At 58.4% G+C, this 17796-nt stretch overlaps 7 non-coding genes across 7 annotated transcripts; all 7 read right to left on the bottom strand.

Annotated features, from left to right (window-relative positions):
* Positions 1-515: 515 nt before the first annotated feature.
* On the bottom strand, positions 516-634 carry LOC125984281 (5S ribosomal RNA). The gene has a single exon (XR_007486905.1). It is a non-coding gene; the product is annotated as a 5S ribosomal RNA (ribosomal RNA).
* A 1091-nt stretch (positions 635-1725) lies between these two features.
* Positions 1726-1844, bottom strand: LOC125984303 (5S ribosomal RNA). The gene has a single exon (XR_007486925.1). It is a non-coding gene; the product is annotated as a 5S ribosomal RNA (ribosomal RNA).
* Positions 1845-2476: 632 nt separating this feature from the next.
* LOC125984262 (5S ribosomal RNA) lies at positions 2477-2595 on the bottom strand. The gene has a single exon (XR_007486887.1). It is a non-coding gene; the product is annotated as a 5S ribosomal RNA (ribosomal RNA).
* A 4316-nt stretch (positions 2596-6911) lies between these two features.
* Positions 6912-7030, bottom strand: LOC125984280 (5S ribosomal RNA). Its single transcript, XR_007486904.1, has one exon. It is a non-coding gene; the product is annotated as a 5S ribosomal RNA (ribosomal RNA).
* Positions 7031-8120: 1090 nt separating this feature from the next.
* LOC125984287 (5S ribosomal RNA) lies at positions 8121-8239 on the bottom strand. Its single transcript, XR_007486910.1, has one exon. It is a non-coding gene; the product is annotated as a 5S ribosomal RNA (ribosomal RNA).
* A 632-nt stretch (positions 8240-8871) lies between these two features.
* On the bottom strand, positions 8872-8990 carry LOC125984251 (5S ribosomal RNA). Its single transcript, XR_007486880.1, has one exon. It is a non-coding gene; the product is annotated as a 5S ribosomal RNA (ribosomal RNA).
* Positions 8991-15701: 6711 nt separating this feature from the next.
* On the bottom strand, positions 15702-15820 carry LOC125984293 (5S ribosomal RNA). The gene has a single exon (XR_007486916.1). It is a non-coding gene; the product is annotated as a 5S ribosomal RNA (ribosomal RNA).
* Positions 15821-17796: the final 1976 nt, after the last annotated feature.

Below are 17796 nucleotides of genomic sequence, written 5' to 3'. Positions count from 1 at the left end.
TATATACTTATTATAAATGTAGTATTTATTTATATAGATTTATTGTTTATTTATATATATAAAGGCAGGTCCGCAAAAATATTTCTGACGCGTAGCCGGTCCGTGGCGCAAGAAAGGTTGGGGACCACTAGTCTAAAAGAATCTGGCCGTAACTGGAATAGGGTTCTACGCGAATGCCCAACGGAAAAGTGAAGTGCACAAAACCTGCATTTGGCTGTATCAAAATAAATGTCATGAAAAAGGTAAAAACACTACATGGAAGCGCAATGTGTTGTGCTGGGTTCTTTTACAAGTAAAGACTGCTGCTTTGAGTTCACAGGGAGCCATGCTCTTTATTCACTGTACATAGAGGTTTTTAACTCGTGTTGTAGTTTCAGTGTCGGAGTTCAAACTAGGCTTGCAGTTTCCGAATGCCATTCGTGATGGGTGCTGTAAAAGGTTCTTGGCTTAAACGATTGAAGTGCACATAAGAAAAAAAAAAAAAAGAGCTTGAAGTGCACATAAGAAAAAGAAAAAGCTTACAGCACCTGGTATTCCCAGGCAGTCTCCCATCCAAGTACTGACCAGGCCCGACCCTGCTTAGCTTCCGAGATCAGACGAGATCAGGCGTTCTCAGGGTAGTATGGCCGTAAGCTGTGAGGTGACCCAACATTTTGCATTTTATAGACACAATCGCCCCTGAAACTAGCGAGCAAGCCAATGAAGCCTTCAAAACTGCTTCGGCACATGGAGACCAAGCATCCTGCATTAAAAGACAAACCTTAACCACTTCGGGTTTCATTGTCTCCGATTACGCCTGGATGGGACCGGCTCGTTTCTGAGAAACAAGCTCGGTGCTCCAAATAATTCAACGTAATGGTGACTTTTATTTTTATGTGGTTTATATTTGTTTTTATGCCAGTCGTATCCTTTTATTTAATCCTATTTATATATATTTATTATAAATGTAGTATTTATTTATATAGATTTATCCATCCATCCATCCATCCATCCATTTTCTGAACCGCTTAGTCCCCACGGGGGTCGCGGGCGTGCTGGAGCCTATCCCAGCCGTCATCGGGCAGTAGGCGGGGGACACCCTGAACTGGTTGCCAGCCGATCGCAGGGCACACAGAGACAGACAACCAATCGCACTCACACTCACACCTAGGGACAATTTGGAGTCTTCAATCGGCCTACCAAGCATGTTTTTGGAATGTGGGAGGAAACCGGAGTGCCCGGAGAAAACCCACGCGGGCCCGGGGAGAACATGCAAACTCCACACAGGGAGGGCCGGAGGTGGAATCGAACCCGCACCCTCCTAACTGTGAGGCGGACGTGCTACCCAGTGCGCCACCGAGCCGCCTATATAGATTTATTGTTTATTTATATATATAAAGGCAGGTCCGCAAAAATATTTCTGACGCGTAGCCGGTCCGTGGCGCAAGAAAGTTTGGGGACCACTAGTCTAAAAGAATCTGGCCGTAACTGGAATAGGGTTCTACGCGAATGCCCAACGGAAAAGTGAAGTGCACAAAACCTGCATTTGGCTGTATCAAAATAAATGTCATGAAAAAGGTAAAAACACTACATGGAAGCACAATGTAGGTTTTAAACTCGTGTTGTAGTTTCAGTGTCGGAGTTCAAACTAGGCTTGCAGTTTCCGAATGCCATTCTTGATGGGTGCTGTAAAAAGTTCTTGGCTTAAACGATTGAAGTGCACATAAGAAAAAAAAAAAAAAAAAAAGCTTACGGTAACTGGTAATCCCAGGCGGTCTCCCATCCAAGTACTAACCAGGCCCAACCCTGCTTAGCCTCCGAGATCGGACGAGATCGGGCGCTCTCAGGGTAGTATGGCCGTAAGCCGTGAGACCGCTCAGAATTTTTCATTTTATAGACACAATCGCCCCTGAAACCAGGCCAAGCAGCGGCGGGACTTGATGGCTGTGGTAAAAGTTTCCTTTCACAATTGACGTGGGAAAAAAAAAAAAAAAAAAGGCTTTCAGCACCTGGTATTCCCGGACGGTCACCCTTCCCTTTTGTTTTTTTTTTTATTTTTTTACAACCAGGGCCGAAACAGTCTTTCTTCCAAGGCTTTTGGTGTTTTCTGGAAACATGGCTATCATGAAAAGTTATTGACAGCTTTTTATGCGGTAGCACGAATTTGCCGTTGCGACCTGCATTTTGCTGAATCAAAATAAATGCCTTGAAAAGTTTAAAAACACTTCATGGAAGTGTTGTGTTGGGTTCTTTTACAAGTCAAGCCTGCTGCTTTGAGTTCACAGGGAGCCATGCTCACTGTACATAGTCTGCTCTCTAGCGGTAAAAAATTTAACTACAATGCTGTGGATGTCACCACATAATATAGCTTTCAAACTCGTGTTATAGTTTCAATGTCGGAGTTTAAATTAGGCTTGCTGTTTCCGGATGCCATTCGTGATGGGTGTTGTAAAAAATAGCTTCTTAAACGATTGAAGTGCACATAAGAAAAAGAAAAAGCTTAAAGCACCTGGTATTCCCAGGCGGTCTCCCATCCAAGTACTAACCAGGCCCGACCCTGCTTAGCTTCCGAGATCGGACGAGATCGGGCGTTCTCAGGGTAGTATGGCCGTAAGCCGCGAGGTGACCCAACATTTTGCATTTTATAGACACAATCGCCCCTGAAACGCGAGCGAGCCAATGAAGCCTTCAAAACTGCTTCGGCACATGGAGACCAAGCATCCTGCATTAAAAGACAAACCTTAACCACTTCGGGTTTCATTGTCTCCGATTACGCCTGGATGGGACCGGCTCGTTTCTGAGAAACAAGCTCGGTGCTCCCAATAATTCAACGTAATGGTGACTTTTATTTGTATGTGGTTAATATTTGTTTTTATGCCAGTCGTATCATTTTATTTAATCGTATTTACCGTATTTGCCGGTGTACAGGTCGACTCGGTGTATAAGTCGACCCCCTAAAATTCGACGGAAATTTACGATTTTATGATATATCCTTTGTATAAGTCGAGCTCAATTGTTGCATTATATTAAACTTCAAAATTCAATATGCGAAATTTATTGACGAAATGTGTTCAAATTCTGGGAGGCCGTGCGCATGCTGCTGTTTATAAGCACCGCGGAGGAGATCGCGGCCGGCGAGCTCGCGCACGCTGCCCGGCACCAACGGGAGGCCGGAAATAGCTCCAAGCCGAGCGGATCGGCACTTTATAAGCACCGCGGAGGAGATCGCAGCGCCTCATTGGACTTCCAGCGGCCGGCGAGCTCGCGCACCCGCCCGGCACATCCGGGAGGCCGTGCGCACGAGCCAAGTGGCCGAAAATAGCCCCCGCCGAGCGGATCGGCTGTTTATAAGCACCGCGGAGGTGGTCGCGGCGCCTCATTCGACTTCCAGCGGCCGGCGAGCTCGCGCACCCGCCCGGCACATCCGGGAGGCCGTGCGCACGAGCCAAGTGGCCGAAAATAGCCCCCGCCGAGCGGATCGGCTGTTTATAAGCACCGCGGAGGTGGTCGCGGCGCCTCATTCGACTTCCGGCGAGCTCGCGCACCCGCCCGGCACATCCGGGAGGCCGTGCGCACGAGCCAAGTGGCCGAAAATAGCCCCCGCCGAGCGGATCGGCTGTTTATAAGCACCGCGGAGGTGGTCGCGGCGCCTCATTCGACTTCCAGCGGCCGGCGAGCTCGCGCACCCGCCCGGCACATCCGGGAGGCCGTGCGCACGAGCCAAGTGGCCGAAAATAGCCCCCGCCGAGCGGATCGGCTGTTTATAAGCACCGCGGAGGTGGTCGCGGCGCCTCATTCGACTTCCAGCGGCCGGCGAGCTCGCGCACCCGCCCGGCACATCCGGGAGGCCGTGCGCACGAGCCAAGTGGCCGAAAATAGCCCCCGCCGAGCGGATCGGCTGTTTATAAGCACCGCGGAGGTGGTCGCGGCGCCTCATTCGACTTCCAGCGGCCGGCGAGCTCGCGCACCCGCCCGGCACATCCGGGAGGCCGTGCGCACGAGCCAAGTGGCCGAAAATAGCCCCCGCCGAGCGGATCGGCTGTTTATAAGCACCGCGGAGGTGGTCGCGGCGCCTCATTCGACTTCCAGCGGCCGGCGAGCTCGCGCACCCGCCCGGCACATCCGGGAGGCCGTGCGCACGAGCCAAGTGGCCGAAAATAGCCCCCGCCGAGCGGATCGGCTGTTTATAAGCACCGCGGAGGTGGTCGCGGCGCCTCATTCGACTTCCAGCGGCCGGCGAGATCGCGCACCCGCCCGGCACATCCGGGAGGCCGTGCGCACGAGCCAAGTGGCCGAAAATAGCCCCCGCCGAGCGGATCGGCTGTTTATAAGCACCGCGGAGGTGGTCGCGGCGCCTCATTCGACTTCCAGCGGCCGGCGAGCTCGCGCACCCGCCCGGCACATCCGGGAGGCCGTGCGCACGAGCCAAGTGGCCGAAAATAGCCCCCGCCGAGCGGATCGGCTGTTTATAAGCACCGCGGAGGTGGTCGCGGCGCCTCATTCGACTTCCGGCGAGCTCGCGCACCCGCCCGGCACATCCGGGAGGCCGTGCGCACGAGCCAAGTGGCCGAAAATAGCCCCCGCCGAGCGGATCGGCTGTTTATAAGCACCGCGGAGGTGGTCGCGGCGCCTCATTCGACTTCCAGCGGCCGGCGAGCTCGCGCACCCGCCCGGCACATCCGGGAGGCCGTGCGCACGAGCCAAGTGGCCGAAAATAGCCCCCGCCGAGCGCATCGGCTGTTTATAAGCACCGCGGAGGTGGTCGCGGCGCCTCATTCGACTTACAGCGGTCGGCGAGCTCGCGCACCCGCCCGGCACATCCGGGAGGCCGTGCGCACGAGCCAAGTGGCCGAAAATAGCCCCCGCCGAGCGGATCGGCTGTTTATAAGCACCGCGGAGGTGGTCGCGGCGCCTCATTCGACTTCCAGCGGCCGGCGAGCTCGCGCACCCGCCCGGCACATCCGGGAGGCCGTGCGCACGAGCCAAGTGGCCGAAAATAGCCCCCGCCGAGCGGATCGGCTGTTTATAAGCACCGCGGAGGTGGTCGCGGCGCCTCATTCGACTTCCAGCGGCCGGCGAGCTCGCGCACCCGCCCGGCACATCCGGGAGGCCGTGCGCACGAGCCAAGTGGCCGAAAATAGCCCCCGCCGAGCGGATCGGCTGTTTATAAGCACCGCGGAGGTGGTCGCGGCGCCTCATTCGACTTCCAGCGGCCGGCGAGCTCGCGCACCCGCCCGGCACATCCGGGAGGCCGTGCGCACGAGCCAAGTGGCCGAAAATAGCCCCCGCCGAGCGGATCGGCGGTTTATAAGCACCGCGGAGGTGGTCGCGGCGCCTCATTCGACTTCCAGCGGCCGGCGAGATCGCGCACCCGCCCGGCACATCCGGGAGGCCGTGCGCACGAGCCAAGTGGCCGAAAATAGCCCCCGCCGAGCGGATCGGCTGTTTATAAGCACCGCGGAGGTGGTCGCGGCGCCTCATTCGACTTCCAGCGGCCGGCGAGCTCGCGCACCCGCCCGGCACATCCGGGAGGCCGTGCGCACGAGCCAAGTGGCCGAAAATAGCCCCCGCCGAGCGGATCGGCTGTTTATAAGCACCGCGGAGGTGGTCGCGGCGCCTCATTCGACTTCCAGCGGCCGGCGAGCTCGCGCACCCGCCCGGCACATCCGGGAGGCCGTGCGCACGAGCCAAGTGGCCGAAAATAGCCCCCGCCGAGCGGATCGGCTGTTTATAAGCACCGCGGAGGTGGTCGCGGCGCCTCATTCGACTTCCAGCGGCCGGCGAGCTCGCGCACCCGCCCGGCACATCCGGGAGGCCGTGCGCACGAGCCAAGTGGCCGAAAATAGCCCCCGCCGAGCGGATCGGCTGTTTATAAGCACCGCGGAGGTGGTCGCGGCGCCTCATTCGACTTCCAGCGGCCGGCGAGCTCGCGCACCCGCCCGGCACATCCGGGAGGCCGTGCGCACGAGCCAAGTGGCCGAAAATAGCCCCCGCCGAGCGGATCGGCTGTTTATAAGCACCGCGGAGGTGGTCGCGGCGCCTCATTCGACTTCCAGCGGCCGGCGAGCTCGCGCACCCGCCCGGCACATCCGGGAGGCCGTGCGCACGAGCCAAGTGGCCGAAAATAGCCCCCGCCGAGCGAATCGGCTGTTTATAAGCACCGCGGAGGTGGTCGCGGCGCCTCATTCGACTTCCAGCGGCCGGCGAGCTCGCGCACCCGCCCGGCACATCCGGGAGGCCACAAATTTTCTAAGTGCAACGCACAATGAGATGCATGAGAAACGGCCTTGGTTACCATCACATTTGAAGCGATGAATACGAAGTTAAATTTTATGACTCGGTGTATAAGTCGAGGTCGATTTTTTTCGGTCGATTTTGGATCGAAAAAGGTCGACCAATACACCGGCAAATACGGTATATATACTTATTATAAATGTAGTATTTATTTATATAGATTTATTGTTTATTTATATATATAAAGGCAGGTCCGCAAAAATATTTCTGACGCGTAGCCGGTCCGTGGCGCAAGAAAGGTTGGGGACCACTAGTCTAAAAGAATCTGGCCGTAACTGGAATAGGGTTCTACGCGAATGCCCAACGGAAAAGTGAAGTGCACAAAACCTGCATTTGGCTGTATCAAAATAAATGTCATGAAAAAGGTAAAAACACTACATGGAAGCGCAATGTGTTGTGCTGGGTTCTTTTACAAGTAAAGACTGCTGCTTTGAGTTCACAGGGAGCCATGCTCTTTATTCACTGTACATAGAGGTTTTTAACTCGTGTTGTAGTTTCAGTGTCGGAGTTCAAACTAGGCTTGCAGTTTCCGAATGCCATTCGTGATGGGTGCTGTAAAAGGTTCTTGGCTTAAACGATTGAAGTGCACATAAGAAAAAAAAAAAAAAGAGCTTGAAGTGCACATAAGAAAAAGAAAAAGCTTACAGCACCTGGTATTCCCAGGCAGTCTCCCATCCAAGTACTGACCAGGCCCGACCCTGCTTAGCTTCCGAGATCAGACGAGATCAGGCGTTCTCAGGGTAGTATGGCCGTAAGCCGTGAGGTGACCCAACATTTTGCATTTTATAGACACAATCGCCCCTGAAACTAGCGAGCAAGCCAATGAAGCCTTCAAAACTGCTTCGGCACATGGAGACCAAGCATCCTGCATTAAAAGACAAACCTTAACCACTTCGGGTTTCATTGTCTCCGATTACGCCTGGATGGGACCGGCTCGTTTCTGAGAAACAAGCTCGGTGCTCCAAATAATTCAACGTAATGGTGACTTTTATTTTTATGTGGTTTATATTTGTTTTTATGCCAGTCGTATCCTTTTATTTAATCCTATTTATATATATTTATTATAAATGTAGTATTTATTTATATAGATTTATCCATCCATCCATCCATCCATCCATTTTCTGAACCGCTTAGTCCCCACGGGGGTCGCGGGCGTGCTGGAGCCTATCCCAGCCGTCATCGGGCAGTAGGCGGGGGACACCCTGAACTGGTTGCCAGCCGATCGCAGGGCACACAGAGACAGACAACCAATCGCACTCACACTCACACCTAGGGACAATTTGGAGTCTTCAATCGGCCTACCAAGCATGTTTTTGGAATGTGGGAGGAAACCGGAGTGCCCGGAGAAAACCCACGCGGGCCCGGGGAGAACATGCAAACTCCACACAGGGAGGGCCGGAGGTGGAATCGAACCCGCACCCTCCTAACTGTGAGGCGGACGTGCTACCCAGTGCGCCACCGAGCCGCCTATATAGATTTATTGTTTATTTATATATATAAAGGCAGGTCCGCAAAAATATTTCTGACGCGTAGCCGGTCCGTGGCGCAAGAAAGTTTGGGGACCACTAGTCTAAAAGAATCTGGCCGTAACTGGAATAGGGTTCTACGCGAATGCCCAACGGAAAAGTGAAGTGCACAAAACCTGCATTTGGCTGTATCAAAATAAATGTCATGAAAAAGGTAAAAACACTACATGGAAGCACAATGTAGGTTTTAAACTCGTGTTGTAGTTTCAGTGTCGGAGTTCAAACTAGGCTTGCAGTTTCCGAATGCCATTCTTGATGGGTGCTGTAAAAAGTTCTTGGCTTAAACGATTGAAGTGCACATAAGAAAAAAAAAAAAAAAAAAGCTTACGGTAACTGGTATTCCCAGGCGGTCTCCCATCCAAGTACTAACCAGGCCCGACCCTGCTTAGCCTCCGAGATCGGACGAGATCGGGCGCTCTCAGGGTAGTATGGCCGTAAGCCGTGAGACCGCTCAGAATTTTTCATTTTATAGACACAATCGCCCCTGAAACCAGGCCAAGCAGCGGCGGGACTTGATGGCTGTGGTAAAAGTTTCCTTTCACAATTGACGTGGGAAAAAAAAAAAAAAAAAAGGCTTTCAGCACCTGGTATTCCCGGACGGTCACCCTTCCCTTTTGTTTTTTTTTTTATTTTTTTACAACCAGGGCCGAAACAGTCTTTCTTCCAAGGCTTTTGGTGTTTTCTGGAAACATGGCTATCATGAAAAGTTATTGACAGCTTTTTATGCGGTAGCACGAATTTGCCGTTGCGACCTGCATTTTGCTGAATCAAAATAAATGCCTTGAAAAGTTTAAAAACACTTCATGGAAGTGTTGTGTTGGGTTCTTTTACAAGTCAAGCCTGCTGCTTTGAGTTCACAGGGAGCCATGCTCACTGTACATAGTCTGCTCTCTAGCGGTAAAAAATTTAACTACAATGCTGTGGATGTCACCACATAATATAGCTTTCAAACTCGTGTTATAGTTTCAATGTCGGAGTTTAAATTAGGCTTGCTGTTTCCGGATGCCATTCGTGATGGGTGTTGTAAAAAATAGCTTCTTAAACGATTGAAGTGCACATAAGAAAAAGAAAAAGCTTAAAGCACCTGGTATTCCCAGGCGGTCTCCCATCCAAGTACTAACCAGGCCCGACCCTGCTTAGCTTCCGAGATCGGACGAGATCGGGCGTTCTCAGGGTAGTATGGCCGTAAGCCGCGAGGTGACCCAACATTTTGCATTTTATAGACACAATCGCCCCTGAAACTAGCGAGCGAGCCAATGAAGCCTTCAAAACTGCTTCGGCACATGGAGACCAAGCATCCTGCATTAAAAGACAAACCTTAACCACTTCGGGTTTCATTGTCTCCGATTACGCCTGGATGGGACCGGCTCGTTTCTGAGAAACAAGCTCGGTGCTCCCAATAATTCAACGTAATGGTGACTTTTATTTGTATGTGGTTAATATTTGTTTTTATGCCAGTCGTATCATTTTATTTAATCGTATTTACCGTATTTGCCGGTGTACAGGTCGACTCGGTGTATAAGTCGACCCCCTAAAATTCGACGGAAATTTACGATTTTATGATATATCCTTTGTATAAGTCGAGCTCAATTGTTGCATTATATTAAACTTCAAAATTCAATATGCGAAATTTATTGACGAAATGTGTTCAAATTCTGGGAGGCCGTGCGCATGCTGCTGTTTATAAGCACCGCGGAGGAGATCGCGGCCGGCGAGCTCGCGCACGCTGCCCGGCACCAACGGGAGGCCGGAAATAGCTCCAAGCCGAGCGGATCGGCACTTTATAAGCACCGCGGAGGAGATCGCAGCGCCTCATTGGACTTCCAGCGGCCGGCGAGCTCGCGCACCCGCCCGGCACATCCGGGAGGCCGTGCGCACGAGCCAAGTGGCCGAAAATAGCCCCCGCCGAGCGGATCGGCTGTTTATAAGCACCGCGGAGGTGGTCGCGGCGCCTCATTCGACTTCCAGCGGCCGGCGAGCTCGCGCACCCGCCCGGCACATCCGGGAGGCCGTGCGCACGAGCCAAGTGGCCGAAAATAGCCCCCGCCGAGCGGATCGGCTGTTTATAAGCACCGCGGAGGTGGTCGCGGCGCCTCATTCGACTTCCAGCGGCCGGCGAGCTCGCGCACCCGCCCGGCACATCCGGGAGGCCGTGCGCACGAGCCAAGTGGCCGAAAATAGCCCCCGCCGAGCGGATCGGCTGTTTATAAGCACCGCGGAGGTGGTCGCGGCGCCTCATTCGACTTCCAGCGGCCAGCGAGCTCGCGCACCCGCCCGGCACATCCGGGAGGCCGTGCGCACGAGCCAAGTGGCCGAAAATAGCCCCCGCCGAGCGGATCGGCTGTTTATAAGCACCGCGGAGGTGGTCGCGGCGCCTCATTCGACTTCCAGCGGCCGGCGAGCTCGCGCACCCGACCGGCACATCCGGGAGGCCGTGCGCACGAGCCAAGTGGCCGAAAATAGCCCCCGCCGAGCGGATCGGGTGTTTATAAGCACCGCGGAGGTGGTCGCGGCGCCTCATTCGACTTCCGGCGGGCGGCGAGCTCGCGCACCCGCCCGGCACATCCGGGAGGCCGTGCGCACGAGCCAAGTGGCCGAAAATAGCCCCCGCCGAGCGGATCGGCTGTTTATAAGCACCGCGGAGGTGGTCGCGGCGCCTCATTCTACTTCCAGCGGCCGGCGAGCTCGCGCACCCGCCCGGCACATCCGGGAGGCCGTGCGCACGAGCCAAGTGGCCGAAAATAGCCCCCGCCGAGCGGATCGGCTGTTTATAAGCACCGCGGAGGTGGTCGCGGCGCCTCATTCGACTTCCAGCGGCCGGCGAGCTCGCGCACCCGCCCGGCACATCCGGGAGGCCGTGCGCACGAGCCAAGTGGCCGAAAATAGCCCCCGCCGAGCGGATCGGCTGTTTATAAGCACCGCGGAGGTGGTCGCGGCGCCTCATTCGACTTCAAGCGGCCGGCGAGCTCGCGCAACCGCCCGGCACATCCGGGAGGCCGTGCGCACGAGCCAAGTGGCCGAAAATAGCCCCCGCCGAGCGGATCGGCTGTTTATAAGCACCGCGGAGGTGGTCGCGGCGCCTCATTCGACTTCCAGCGGCCGGCGAGCTCGCGCACCCGCCCGGCACATCCGGGAGGCCGTGCGCACGAGCCAAGTGGCCGAAAATAGCCCCCGCCGAGCGGATCGGCTGTTTATAAGCACCGCGGAGGTGGTCGGGCGCCTCATTCGACTTCCAGCGGCCGGCGAGCTCGCGCACCCGCCCGGCACATCCGGGAGGCCGTGCGCACGAGCCAAGTGGCCGAAAATAGCCCCCGCCGAGCGGATCGGCTGTTTATAAGCACCGCGGAGGTGGTCGCGGCGCCTCATTCGACTTCCAGCGGCCGGCGAGCTCGCGCACCCGCCCGGCACATCCGGGAGGCCGTGCGCACGAGCCAAGTGGCCGAAAATAGCCCCCGCCGAGCGGATCGGCTGTTTATAAGCACCGCGGAGGTGGTCGCGGCGCCTCATTCGACTTCCAGCGGCCGGCGAGCTCGCGCACCCGCCCGGCACATCCGGGAGGCCGTGCGCACGAGCCAAGTGGCCGAAAATAGCCCCCGCCGAGCGGATCGGCTGTTTATAAGCACCGCGGAGGTGGTCGCGGCGCCTCATTCGACTTCCAGCGGCCGGCGAGCTCGCGCACCCGCCCGGCATATCCGGGAGGCCGTGCGCACGAGCCAAGTGGCCGAAAATAGCCCCCGCCGAGCGGATCGGCTGTTTATAAGCACCGAGGAGGTGGTCGCGGCGCCTCATTCGACTTCCAGCGGCCGGCGAGCCCGCGCACCCGCCCGGCACATCCGGGAGGCCGTGCGCACGAGCCAAGTGGCCGAAAATAGCCCCCGCCGAGCGGATCGGCTGTTTATAAGCACCGCGGAGGTGGTCGCGGCGCCTCATTCGACTTCCAGCGGCCGGCGAGCTCGCGCACCCGCCCGGCACATCCGGGAGGCCGTGCGCACAAGCCAAGTGGCCGAAAATAGCCCCCGCCGAGCGGATCGGCTGTTTATAAGCACCGCGGAGGTGGTCGCGGCGCCTCATTCGACTTCCAGCGGCCGGCGAGCTCGCGCACCCGCCCGGCACATCCGGGAGGCCGTGCGCACGAGCCAAGTGGCCGAAAATAGCCCCCGCCGAGCGGATCGGCTGTTTATAAGCACCGCGGAGGTGGTCGCGGCGCCTCATTCGACTTCCAGCGGCCGGCGAGCTCGCGCACCCGCCCGGCACATCCGGGAGGCCGTGCGCACGAGCCAAGTGGCCGAAAATAGCCCCCGCCGAGCGGATCGGCTGTTTATAAGCACCGCGGAGGTGGTCGCGGCGCCTCATTCGACTTCCAGCGGCCGGCGAGCTCGCGCACCCGCCCGGCACATCCGGGAGGCCGTGCGCACAAGCCAAGTGGCCGAAAATAGCCCCCGCCGAGCGGATCGGCTGTTTATAAGCACCGCGGAGGTGGTCGCGGCGCCTCATTCGACTTCCAGCGGCCGGCGAGCTCGCGCACCCGCCCGGCACATCCGGGAGGCCGTGCGCACGAGCCAAGTGGCCGAAAATAGCCCCCGCCGAGCGGATCGGCTGTTTATAAGCACCGCGGAGGTGGTCGCGGCGCCTCATTCGACTTCCAGCGGCCGGCGAGCTCGCGCACCCGCCCGGCACATCCGGGAGGCTGTGCGCACGAGCCAAGTGGCCGAAAATAGCCCCCGCCGAGCGGATCGGCTGTTTATAAGCACCGCGGAGGTGGTCGCGGCGCCTCATTCGACTTCCAGCGGCCGGCGAGCTCGCGCACCCGCCCGGCACATCCGGGAGGCCGTGCGCACGAGCCAAGTGGCCGAAAATAGCCCCCGCCGAGCGGATCGGCTGTTTATAAGCACCGCAGAGGTGGTCGCGGCGCCTCATTCGACTTCCAGCGGCCGGCGAGATCGCGCACCCGCCCGGCACATCCGGGAGGCCGTGCGCACGAGCCAAGTGGCCGAAAATAACCCCCGCCGAGCGGATCGGCTGTTTATAAGCACCGCGGAGGTGGTCGCGGCGCCTCATTCGACTTCCAGCGGCCGGCGAGCTCGCGCACCCGCCCGGCACATCCGGGAGGCCGTGCGCACGAGCCAAGTGGCCGAAAATAGCCCCCGCCGAGCGGATCGGCTGTTTATAAGCACCGCGGAGGTGGTCGCGGCGCCTCATTCGACTTCCGGCGAGCTCGCGCACCCGCCCGGCACATCCGGGAGGCCGTGCGCACGAGCCAAGTGGCCGAAAATAGCCCCCGCCGAGCGGATCGGCTGTTTATAAGCACCGCGGAGGTGGTCGCGGCGCCTCATTCGACTTCCAGCGGCCGGCGAGCTCGCGCACCCGCCCGGCACATCCGGGAGGCCGTGCGCACGAGCCAAGTGGCCGAAAATAGCCCCCGCCGAGCGGATCGGCTGTTTATAAGCACCGCGGAGGTGGTCGCGGCGACTCATTCGACTTACAGCGGTCGGCGAGCTCGCGCACCCGCCCGGCACATCCGGGAGGCCGTGCGCACGAGCCAAGTGGCCGAAAATAGCCCCCGCCGAGCGGATCGGCTGTTTATAAGCACCGCGGAGGTGGTCGCGGCGCCTCATTCGACTTCCAGCGGCCGGCGAGCTCGCGCACCCGCCCGGCACATCCGGGAGGCCGTGCGCACGAGCCAAGTGGCCGAAAATAGCCCCCGCCGAGCGGATCGGCTGTTTATAAGCACCGCGGAGGTGGTCGCGGCGCCTCATTCGACTTCCAGCGGCCGGCGAGCTCGCGCACCCGCCCGGCACATCCGGGAGGCCGTGCGCACGAGCCAAGTGGCCGAAAATAGCCCCCGCCGAGCGGATCGGCTGTTTATAAGCACCGCGGAGGTGGTCGCGGCGCCTCATTCGACTTCCAGCGGCCGGCGAGCTCGCGCACCCGCCCGGCACATCCGGGAGGCCGTGCGCACGAGCCAAGTGGCCGAAAATAGCCCCCGCCGAGCGGATCGGCTGTTTATAAGCACCGCGGAGGTGGTCGCGGCGCCTCATTCGACTTCCAGCGGCCGGCGAGATCGCGCACCCGCCCGGCACATCCGGGAGGCCGTGCGCACGAGCCAAGTGGCCGAAAATAGCCCCCGCCGAGCGGATCGGCTGTTTATAAGCACCGCGGAGGTGGTCGCGGCGCCTCATTCGACTTCCAGCGGCCGGCGAGCTCGCGCACCCGCCCGGCACATCCGGGAGGCCGTGCGCACGAGCCAAGTGGCCGAAAATAGCCCCCGCCGAGCGGATCGGCTGTTTATAAGCACCGCGGAGGTGGTCGCGGCGCCTCATTCGACTTCCGGCGAGCTCGCGCACCCGCCCGGCACATCCGGGAGGCCGTGCGCACGAGCCAAGTGGCCGAAAATAGCCCCCGCCGAGCGGATCGGCTGTTTATAAGCACCGCGGAGGTGGTCGCGGCGCCTCATTCGACTTCCAGCGGCCGGCGAGCTCGCGCACCCGCCCGGCACATCCGGGAGGCCGTGCGCACGAGCCAAGTGGCCGAAAATAGCCCCCGCCGAGCGGATCGGCTGTTTATAAGCACCGCGGAGGTGGTCGCGGCGCCTCATTCGACTTACAGCGGTCGGCGAGCTCGCGCACCCGCCCGGCACATCCGGGAGGCCGTGCGCACGAGCCAAGTGGCCGAAAATAGCTCCCGCCGAGCGGATCGGCTGTTTATAAGCACCGCGGAGGTGGTCGCGGCGCCTCATTCGACTTCCAGCGGCCGGCGAGCTCGCGCACCCGCCCGGCACATCCGGGAGGCCGTGCGCACGAGCCAAGTGGCCGAAAATAGCCCCCGCCGAGCGGATCGGCTGTTTATAAGCACCGCGGAGGTGGTCGCGGCGCCTCATTCGACTTCCAGCGGCCGGCGAGCTCGCGCACCCGCCCGGCACATCCGGGAGGCCGTGCGCACGAGCCAAGTGGCCGAAAATAGCCCCCGCCGAGCGGATCGGCTGTTTATAAGCACCGCGGAGGTGGTCGGGCGCCTCATTCGACTTCCAGCGGCCGGCGAGCTCGCGCACCCGCCCGGCACATCCGGGAGGCCGTGCGCACGAGCCAAGTGGCCGAAAATAGCCCCCGCCGAGCGGATCGGCGGTTTATAAGCACCGCGGAGGTGGTCGCGGCGCCTCATTCGACTTCCAACGGGCTGCGCACTCGCGCACGCCGCCCGGTTCAAATTTTCTAAGTGCAACGCACAATGAGATGCATGAGAAACGGCCTTGGTTACCATCACATTTGAAGCGATGAATACGAAGTTAAATTTTATGACTCGGTGTATAAGTCGAGGTCGATTTTTTTCGGTCGATTTTGGATCGAAAAAGGTCGACCAATACACCGGCAAATACGGTATATATACTTATTATAAATGTAGTATTTATTTATATTGATTTATTGTTTATTTATATATATAAAGGCAGGTCCGCAAAAATATTTCTGACGCGTAGCCGGTCCGTGGCGCAAGAAAGGTTGGGGACCACTAGTCTACGTAAAAGAATCTGGCCGTAACTGGAATAGGGTTCTACGCGAATGCCCAACGGAAAAGTGAAGTGCACAAAACCTGCATTTGGCTGTATCAAAATAAATGTCATGAAAAAGGTAAAAACACTACATGGAAGCGCAATGTGTTGTGCTGGGTTCTTTTACAAGTAAAGACTGCTGCTTTGAGTTCACAGGGAGCCATGCTCTTTATTCACTGTACATAGAGGTTTTGAACTCGTGTTGTAGTTTCAGTGTCGGAGTTCAAACTAGGCTTGCAGTTTCCGAATGCCATTCGTGATGGGTGTTGTAAAAAGGTCTTGGCTTAAACGATTGAAGTGCACATAAGAAAAAAAAAAAAAAAAAAAAAGAGCTTGAAGTGCACATAAGAAAAAGAAAAAGCTTACAGCACCTGGTATTCCCAGGCAGTCTCCCATCCAAGTACTAACCAGGCCCGACCCTGCTTAGCTTCCGAGATAAGACGAGATCAGGCGTTCTCAGGGTAGTATGGCCGTAAGCCGTGAGGTGACCCAACATTTTGCATTTTATAGACACAATCGCCCCTGAAACTAGCGAGCAAGCCAATGAAGCCTTCAAAACTGCTTCGGCACATGGAGACCAAGCATCCTGCATTAAAAGACAAACCTTAACCACTTCGGGTTTCATTGTCTCCGATTACGCCTGGATGGGACCGGCTCGTTTCTGAGAAACAAGCTCGGTGCTCCCAATAATTCAACGTAATGGTGACTTTTATTTTTATGTGGTTTATATTTGTTTTTATGCCAGTCGTATCATTTTATTTAATCGTATTTACCGTATTTGCCGGTGTACAGGTCGACTCGGTGTATAAGTCGACCCCCTAAAATTGGACGGAAATTTACGATTTTATGATATATCCTTTGTATAAGTCGAGCTCAATTGTTGCATTATATTAAACTTCAAAATTCAATATGCGAAATTTATTGACGAAATGTGTTCAAATTCTGGGAGGCCGTGCGCATGCTGCTGTTTATAAGCACCGCGGAGGAGATCGCGGCCGGCGAGCTCGCGCACGCCGCCCGGCACCAACGGGAGGCCGGAAATAGCTCCAAGCCGAGCGGATCGGCACTTTATAAGCACCGCGGAGGAGATCGCGGCGCCTCATTGGACTTCCAGCGGCCGGCGAGCTCGCGCACCCGCCCGGCACATCCGGGAGGCCGTGCGCACGAGCCAAGTGGCCGAAAATAGCCCCCGCCGAGCGGATCGGCTGTTTATAAGCACCGCGGAGGTGGTCGCGGCGCCTCATTCGACTTCCAGCGGCCGGCGAGCTCGCGCACCCGCCCGGCACATCCGGGAGGCCGTGCGCACGAGCCAAGTGGCCGAAAATAGCCCCCGCCGAGCGGATCGGCTGTTTATAAGCACCGCGGAGGTGGTCGGGCGCCTCATTCGACTTCCAGCGGCCGGCGAGCTCGCGCACCCGCCCGGCACATCCGGGAGGCCGTGCGCACGAGCCAAGTGGCCGAAAATAGCCCCTGCCGAGCGGATCGGCTGTTTATAAGCACCGCGGAGGTGGTCGCGGCGCCTCATTCGACTTCCAGCGGCCGGCGAGCTCGCGCACCCGCCCGGCACATCCGGGAGGCCGTGCGCACGAGCCAAGTGGCCGAAAATAGCCCCCGCCGAGCGGATCGGTTGTTTATAAGCACCGCGGAGGTAGTCGCGGCGCCTCATTCGACTTCCAGCGGCCGGCGAGCTCGCGCACCCGCCCGGCACATCCGAGAGGCCGTGCGCACGAGCCAAGTGGCCGAAAATAGCCCCCGCCGAGCGGATCGGCTGTTTATAAGCACCGCGGAGGTGGTCGCGGCGCCTCATTCGACTTCCAACGGCCGGCGAGCTCGCGCACCCGCCCGGCACATCCGGGAGGCCGTGCGCACGAGCCAAGTGGCCGAAAATAGCCCCCGCCGAGCGGATCGGCTGTTTATAAGCACCGCGGAGGTGGTCGCGGCGCCTCATTCGACTTCCAGCGGCCGGCGAGCTCGCGCACCCGCCCGGCACATCCGGGAGGCCGTGCGCACGAGCCAAGTGGCCGAAAATAGCCCCCGCCGAGCGGATCGGCTGTTTATAAGCACCGCGGAGGTGGTCGCGGCGCCTCATTCGACTTCCAGCGGCCGGCGAGCTCGCGCACCCGCCCGGCACATCCGGGAGGCCGTGCGCACGAGTCAAGTGGCCGAAAATAGCCCCCGCCGAGCGGATCGGCTGTTTATAAGCACCGCGGAGGTGGTCGCGGCGCCTCATTCGACTTCCAGCGGCCGGCGAGCTCGCGCACCCGCCCGGCACATCCGGGAGGCCGTGCGCACGAGCCAAGTGGCCGAAAATAGCCCCCGCCGAGCGGATCGGCTGTTTATAAGCACCGCGGAGGTGGTCGCGGCGCCTCATTCGACTTCCGGCGGGCGGCGAGCTCGCGCACCCGCCCGGCACATCCGGGAGGCCGTGCGCACGAGCCAAGTGGCCGAAAATAG

Source organism: Syngnathus scovelli, chromosome 16 (assembly GCF_024217435.2).
Source record: "Syngnathus scovelli strain Florida chromosome 16, RoL_Ssco_1.2, whole genome shotgun sequence".
Lineage (NCBI taxonomy): Eukaryota > Metazoa > Chordata > Actinopteri > Syngnathiformes > Syngnathidae > Syngnathus > Syngnathus scovelli.
Note: the sequence above shows the minus strand (reverse complement) of the source record. Positions and strands in the feature narration are given on the sequence as shown.